We start from the raw sequence: 8167 nt of genomic DNA, 5'->3' as shown, positions 1-8167 counted from the left end.
CAAAATGCCCAGTCAATATGCCGCCTAATTCATGTTCAAATTTATGCTCCCTAAAAGTCATTTATGATGCTGATTGCTATATTGTTCAATGGCCTACAAGAAAACATGCACAGTACTAAACAAGACTTTTTTACTTAACAGGAAGAAAGAGAAGCTGTCCTTTTTCTTCTTTTGTTCATATCGATTCTTGTCAATTCAATTCTTTTCTCTTCAATGACTAAGAGATCATGGACAAAGCTGAGCCAGCTGCATTCAAGAAGAATAGTCTCAACTTTGAAGTTCAAGTAATTAAAACATCAGGAAGTCATTCGAGTAACAAACAAGAGGTTCCTATTCCTTAGATTGGGGGCGTTATCTGTAACATCATGAAATAGTGCAAACTAAGAGATCAACTAAAGAACTACTCAATCATAGAACTCTTCCTTATGGTATCTATATTTATATATTTAAATGTACAACAATTGTTACCTAGAGTCATTTTTATCCAAATATGTTCACGTACTCTTAAAGAAAAATAGGAATCATATTTCACATGCTCCTTCCGTCCTTCAAAGGTTATTCAAATTTGTATTTGATCCATTGAGTTTACCCCATACCGTCATACCGATGTTGCTATGTCATATTCACAATGAAAAAACCTACTGAGTCCCGACCTACTTACTTTTATTTGTCCAAACATTATAATTGGTGGGAAAAAAACACGTTTAGGGTAATCTTTGGAAGATAAATGGATGGAATACTGCATACAAGTATATGTATTCTACGGTGTGAAAATTTTTTCCACGTTAATCATGACTTAAGAAACAAGCCAACTAGTCAAAAGAACTATTAAAGACGATAAACCACTAGTAGCTGGTGGAGTTCTAAAATGGCAAAGCTCATTTACACCAATTACAAGTTTTACATGCATTGTCATTTTGTCAATTACCATAATATACGAACAAAATACAAAGTAATAGCCTAAACAAAGGGGTATTCAATATAGAATAATGGGAACCTAGAAATACGGAAGGAAAAGGAAAACCATCCACAATTCCACACGGCTTGTGGTGGGTTTTAGTTTCTGAGCACATATGATAAAAATGTACCAAAATAGGCCAAGATGTCCTAAGACTTACCACACCAATGAAAGGGACATTCCCATAAAATTGTGGACCTTTTAGCTAGGACCTGATCGATTTTGGTAAAAACAAAATTCGATTCGTAAAAATGATTTATAATCAGTACTTATCAAGTTATCATACGTAAAAATCAACTCTGACTGATAAATAATATACTCCTGAAAAGGCAAATATCAATTTTTGAGTATCAGGAGTAAATTTTGTATTGATTAGCAATTTCAAAATAAAAAAAAATAAAAAAATGCATCCCATGAGTACAAATCAACTCAATCAAGTAAAAGTAGTTAAAGATTACGCTAGTTCATGTATGATTTTATAGATTACTAATTCAAACTTATTGATCTAAAATATCCAGCCTTTTAGCCAAGTTCACTACTTTTAAGAAGTTAGTGATATTGCATTAACATTTGTTGTAAAGTACAAGTATGATACGGAGCATTAAGTATAGTATTGAGATTATAAATTAACTTATACAAGTAAGTTCTTAGTAATAATATTGTGATATAAAAAAAATATATTTTGGATCAAAAGTATTGTTATATTATGGGACAATAAAAAAATTTCTGTACTAAAAAAAATAAAATAAAATAAAAAATAAAAAAAAAAACCTAGCCTCCTTTTCTCTCTTCTCTCTCCTAAACTCTAGTCTCCATTGTTAATTTTAAAGGGGCTTCCATCGGATTTCACCGGTGGAAAGCCCCAATCTTTATTTTCTTTTAAGCTTTTTGTTTTAGGTTACAATAATGTTTTCCTCGAAAGAAAGGGTTTATCTCCTTCGAAAAACAAGGTTTTTTTGATCTCCTTCGAAAGACAAGGTTTTTCGTACTCTTTCGAAAGACAAGGTTTTATTTGTGTTTAATTTGGTATGTGGTTGTGCGAGGCTACTATTGATTATGGCTCGAATCTGGGTTACAGAATCAGCACAAGAATTTAATTTCTCACAAAATTGCGAAGCAACGACGGATCCATTCAAAAAGTTGTATGATACAACGAATCGAGAATGTGCTGTATTGTTATATTTATTGTATTTAGATTCTTAGTCCTTCCCCGATTAATTCTTGTTTGATTTTGTTAAATTCGTTTTAATTATCATTCATTGTCAATTATAGATGTCGTATAGCTTTTATTAATGAAATTTAGTGTCCTTTAAGACTTCTTTCAAAAAAAAAAAAAAAAAAAGTATTGTTATATTGTATTGATACATGTTTCTAAAACAGAAATTCTGATTCAAGTATTTTTTCATGTATTTACTATTCTGTTTATGCAACCATGTAATCTAAAGTCCTAAGAAAACACACATCATGTAATCTAAAGTCCTCAATCCCTTCTTAGTTAATTAATTTATGTCTTCCAATTCCTAATATCAATTTCTCATACTACGTATCACAATACTTGCTCAAGACCGCTCTCATTTTCCCATCAACTAGTGGTATCGAAACTAAGCTAAAAATAAGTAAAGACTCTTCAAGTAATCCATCATACATCCGGGTGTATCTAACTTTAAACGCTAAAGAAACCTTAGCAAAAATATATTTCATATTACCCCCTCGTGATTGCTCCACTCTTCTTTCAAACATTTCCAATAATTAAACTTTGACTTCATAAAATTAACCACAATATAAACAACAATTGAAAATTATATTATTCAGCAAAAAATTATCTATTCAATGAAATAAATAATACCTTTTACCACCATTAAGAACAATGAATTTGTAATCGAAATTACCTATGAAATCACCTTTTGTAGTGATACGTCTGCATCGATTAAAATTCAACAATTACCTTAAAAACAACAAATGTAGCTAAATTCAAAGCAAAATAAATGGACAAAATTATGATCAATGTATACCATTCAGGCATTTCATCGAACATGTGGTAGTCATCGTCAATTTTAACGTATTTCATGAGTACGAGTATCCCCTTCCCTACGACTTGATTTTGAAATTAAAAAATTCCACACTCCACAAAAGAAACCCATTTCCCCACTTTTTGTGGAGAAAATGGAAAAGGGAAGAATAATGATAGCACGTCATAAAAGTCATATTTTGGAACCTTTTTTTTTTTTTTTTTTTTTTCTGCACATATTTTGGACCTTTTAGTGACTTCAAACGAGTTACATAAAAGTCTAAATTAGGATGGTTTATAGCGTTGTCTGGAGCCCCAAATCAAACCGCATTCTTACGGTTTGCCGTTTGCGGATTCAAAATTGCAATGCGATTTGGAATTTGGACTTTACATGTGTGTAATTTGGAATATAGACTTAGTGTTTTAGGCACAGTTTTCATAATTCCCTATAATGACATGACATACATGTAGACATATCGATAGAAAACTTTATTGAATTTTAAGGTAAATTTTCAATCTATATCAAATTTTAAAATATATAGTTGATACAAAATTAGTTAAAAATTGATGTATTTTTGTTACGATTTGTTATTTAGTAGGCATGTAATGACTAATACTCCATAATAATGTTGGTGGAAATTTTTGATTTAATTTAATACACTAAAAAAATAAAATAAAGCAAAAAATAAATTATATAAAATAAATTTTCAAAGCACGTTGGGTTGACCTGAACCCAAAACTTTAGGCAAGGGTTGAACATTTCTTGACTCGTAACCTGAATTGACCCAATCCGAGATGACTCATGACCCGATCCTAATTGACAGGTCTACATAGTAATAAAATTCTATTAGATTGTGAAGTACATTATTTTAACCAATTTGTATATATTATAAATGGATGTTTTACGCTTTAAACTACTTCCTTCGCTCAAAAAAATATTATGATATAAAAAAATAAATTAATATGATAATTTTTCAGAATTATAATCTAATAATTTTTTTTTTTGAATAAAATTATAATTTAATTTGTACATCTGAAATATTGGTATTTTATCGAAAATAAAACTCTAAACTAACAATTTTATCCTAAAATTCTATCCAAATAGAATTCTAAACTGATTTTGTGTCGCTGCCTCGTGACCTGGCTAAAAATTTAACTTTATATATTAGTTATATGATTATAACAATTGAATATTAATAATCTATCCATTAAAACAATTTCAACAAGTACCCATAAGACTATATTTTTCTTATGTATGATTCAGAAAGATTGGTCAAAATAAATCTAATGAATAGTGCTAAAATTCCTAATATGGTACTTAAATAAACGAAGGAAAAATAATTTATTATTGTAAAGATATAGGAGGTGTTGCAATACCATACTTTCATATAAGAATGATATATACAGTACTCCATTTCATAGGAATCCGATAGTTTGATTTTGCATTATTAATATATTTAGTTTGACTAAATTTTTTTTATCAATGTATCAAGAACTTTGTCTAATAAAATGTTTCTGATTTATGTAAAATTCAAACAAAAAAAAAAGTATACCCAAATTTTAAAATAAATCAGGTGTAGAATAAATACGTAAATCGGTTCTAAAATTACCTTAAAATAACCAAAATATAAATTGAAAGTTATTATCTAAAATTGGTTAGAACCCCTATAATTATACATCGTACTCTTAGATTATACACCTGGTGCACATGAAGGTTTTTGAAGTAAGAAATTGTCTGGTTAGGATTAATAAATAAACTAGTGTGTGGCTTGGATAATACTCCAAATTACTAGTTTGTACAGTTATACTTGTTTGATTTGATAATAACGTTTTAGTGTTTTTTCTTAATATATTGATAATCATCTTGAAAATTTAATAATTTGAAAAAAGATTTGCTTTAGGAGAACCATGTTCAATATTTTATATGTTACTCTTGAAAATTTAATATTTTGAAAAAAGATTTGTTTTAGGAGAACCATATTTAATATTTTGTATGTTACTCTACAGACTACAAGATTCAACATATATTCAACTATTGACTATTTAACAAAAAAAAAAAAAAAGTTATTTTTCATCAAAATTGAAAAACAATGTAATTTTTCAAACTTTAAAATTAAAGTTGTTAAATTATCCTATGATATGTAACAAATAGTACAATTAAGGACTAATCATCTTACCTAAGTTCACTATAATTTGGTTGGGCAAAAAAAAAAAAGATAAATAAATAAATTAATTAAATAGCTAAGGTGGTAAGATTTGTATCATAACATTTGTTGCTCTTGATTTCAAGTGTTGCTATAAGCATTTTTTAAATGTCAAATCTAATTCATGATGGTGAGATGACATGACATGCATGCTTAAAGTGATAGATATAGATATAGATTTTGGTTAACATACAAGCATTTTTTAAATGTCAAAAAAGTTACGGAATAGTAAAATATTATTTAAATAGAATACAAAGTGTACTATAGTGTTTAAGCTTACCCGTGGTTGGAAGTCTTGGAACATTACCTTTTTTTATCAAAGTTCAAGGGTTCTAACTTCTAATCCCTACCCAACATTCATTTTATTTTTCTCTTTTTTGTTTTTCCTTAATGTCCTTTTTTACGTCACTTACTTAGGTGCCCTCTTCTCCTTTTATCTATCTTTATAATCTTTTTCTTTTCTTGGCTTCAACAAATTTACTTGTGAAACTTAATTACCTAACAAGGTATTTTCAATCATGCATATGGACATGGAGTATTATCATATATAATGTTTATTTTTTTTTTAGAGTGGGGGATAGCTCAAGTGGTTAGAGCTTTCCTTCCGATTTCAGGAGATCTTGGGATTGATTCTTACACCTACCCTTGTTTTCAAAAGAAAATAAAAATATTATTCATTCATACAAAATTAGGGGGCGTTTGGTTCACATAATTAAGGTATAAGGTATGGGTTTAGAATGGTTTAAACCCATACCTTATGTTTGTTTTACGATTTTAAGAGTTTCAAACCCATACCTCAAACCCCCAAGGTATGGGGTTTAGAAACCTTGGGGGGGAGGTGGGTTTGGCTCATTCCCATACTTTTAGGTATCAAATAAAAGAAAAAAATTGTATTTCATAAGCATACCAAACATATAGTATTAAGAATCAAGTTCCAAACCCATACCACTATAGTTTCATTCCTGATTCCAACCCCATACCAGTTTGCAAACCAAACGCCCCCTTAAGGATTTGCTGTCTTCCACTAGAATAAGGTGTCTTAGTCTGAATATTTTAAGATCTAGTCTAGTCTGACTTGGTCTAAATCTTCTTATTATTGTTTAATTTTAATCTATCTAATCTGAATTTTTTATCTGATCTGATTAGTTATGATCTAAATAAAAACCTGAAATAAGTTAAGGAGAGCAAGTTACTATTCTGCTATAATTTTTGTTAGGAGTTATCAAATATGCTCATTTATACAATAATAGGCTTTAAGTTGGGTGTTAAAAAGTGTGCATAATAATGTTTGAGAATAAGTTCATCAAAAGCTAAAGAACTTCAAGGAGTCTTGGACCAAGCCCATATTACTTCTACACTTCTGCTCCCATGTATAGGCCCGGCCTATATCTATCTTCATTTTTCATACATCAAATTGATCTAACCCATGCCTTTAATCATCAAAGATATAAAACTAAGGCATAAGGCTCGAGTAAAGGAGTAAATGAGTCGCACTTCTTTAGTGAACAAGCTCGGTTAAAGCTTGTATATTTAATAATTGAAGTCCAAACTAATATTTAAGCTAATGCTCCATTATTAAATGAGCTTTACTCAATAACATAGAGTTTGACTAGTCAGTGTTTGTAAACATCTCATTTACAACTTGGTAATAGCTTGTAATTACATTTCAGTATAATGGTATACTATATTAGTCAGTCTCCAAAAAAGTTATCCTATTACCTAAACTCTTTTTCTTTCAATCTATCCAAAAAAAAAAAAAAAAAAAAGCAGTATTATTATCTTCTTTCAATAAAACTTTTATTAATTGTATTTGAAGATTTATGCAATTCAATTTGGTTTAGGGAGAGTAAGCCCAGCATTGACCGAATTTACTACCTCTTCCTAAATTAAAAAATAAAAAATTATTGTACAAGTCAGTACAAGTTGGCTTTTATGGATTTTTACTCCATTAATATACTTTTTTTAATACTGACAAATCTAGTCCATAAACCAGCAATAGTTTATAGGTACCAAAAATGAATAAATATACATATAAATTTAAGGGAAATTCTCAATGGCGACCCCTAATTTCTGTAACACTAAAATGGTGACCTCCTTTTTTTTTATTTCATAAAATGATCTTACTTATAAAATTAATCCTACTTATAACATTAATGATGTTATTAGAGTTAATATGATTAACTATGGTTAAATTTTTCCCTCCAAAAGGACTTACCACCTGTTATAAAAACATCGTTTCCTCTCTTCTTTCCTATTCTCCCTTTTTAAATCCTTATTTCTCCCCTGTTCTTCACGATTTCACCATGGCAGCACCTCAAGCAATCAAGCTACGCTTCTGCAGATGCTCTCCTCACAGGTTTCTTGATGTCAGGTTCTCAGATTCAAGGTCCAATCCAGATAGGGCATATTACAAGTGCAGCATTTGTCATTATTTTTGTTGGGTTCCTGAAGAAAACATCTTGATGAATTTCGGAGGGGTTGCAAATGGCGTTTGTGATGATTTTTGCAAGAAGATTCTTAAAATTGTGTTTGGTTTGGCTCTGTTTTGGGTGCTAATTGCCCTGCTTAACTGAATTTAGTTGATATAATTGGGAGGTGGAATTAATGTAAACCCTAGATTTATGTAATTGGAAGGTCTTAAAGTATGTAATCCTTAAGTTGATTTAGATGGTGTAGTACCTAATTTTCCCTAAATAAGTTGTCATGGTTTATGTAATACTACTGCTAAATTTCTGAAAATCAAATATATGAAGGTTTCATTTTGTTGCAAAATTCTTTGTCATTTCGTCATTATCTATGAAAAAATTACAACTAGTTGCTGAAATAGCCCAAGGCAAAATAATCAGTCAACATAACTACTACTGTTGTGATAAAAATCTAAGTGTACTTGCTCTAGTCTTCCTCTGAACAGGTTGTGATGATGACGCTGCAGCCTTCCCCTTGCTTTTTGCCAATGCTCTAGCCTTTGCAGTAGGTCCACCCTTGCATGTACCAGCA

The sequence above is a fragment of the Chenopodium album genome, chromosome 11, assembly GCF_948465745.1.
Source record: "Chenopodium album chromosome 11, dcCheAlbu1.1, whole genome shotgun sequence".
NCBI classification, from domain to species: domain Eukaryota; kingdom Viridiplantae; phylum Streptophyta; class Magnoliopsida; order Caryophyllales; family Amaranthaceae; genus Chenopodium; species Chenopodium album.
Note: the sequence above shows the minus strand (reverse complement) of the source record.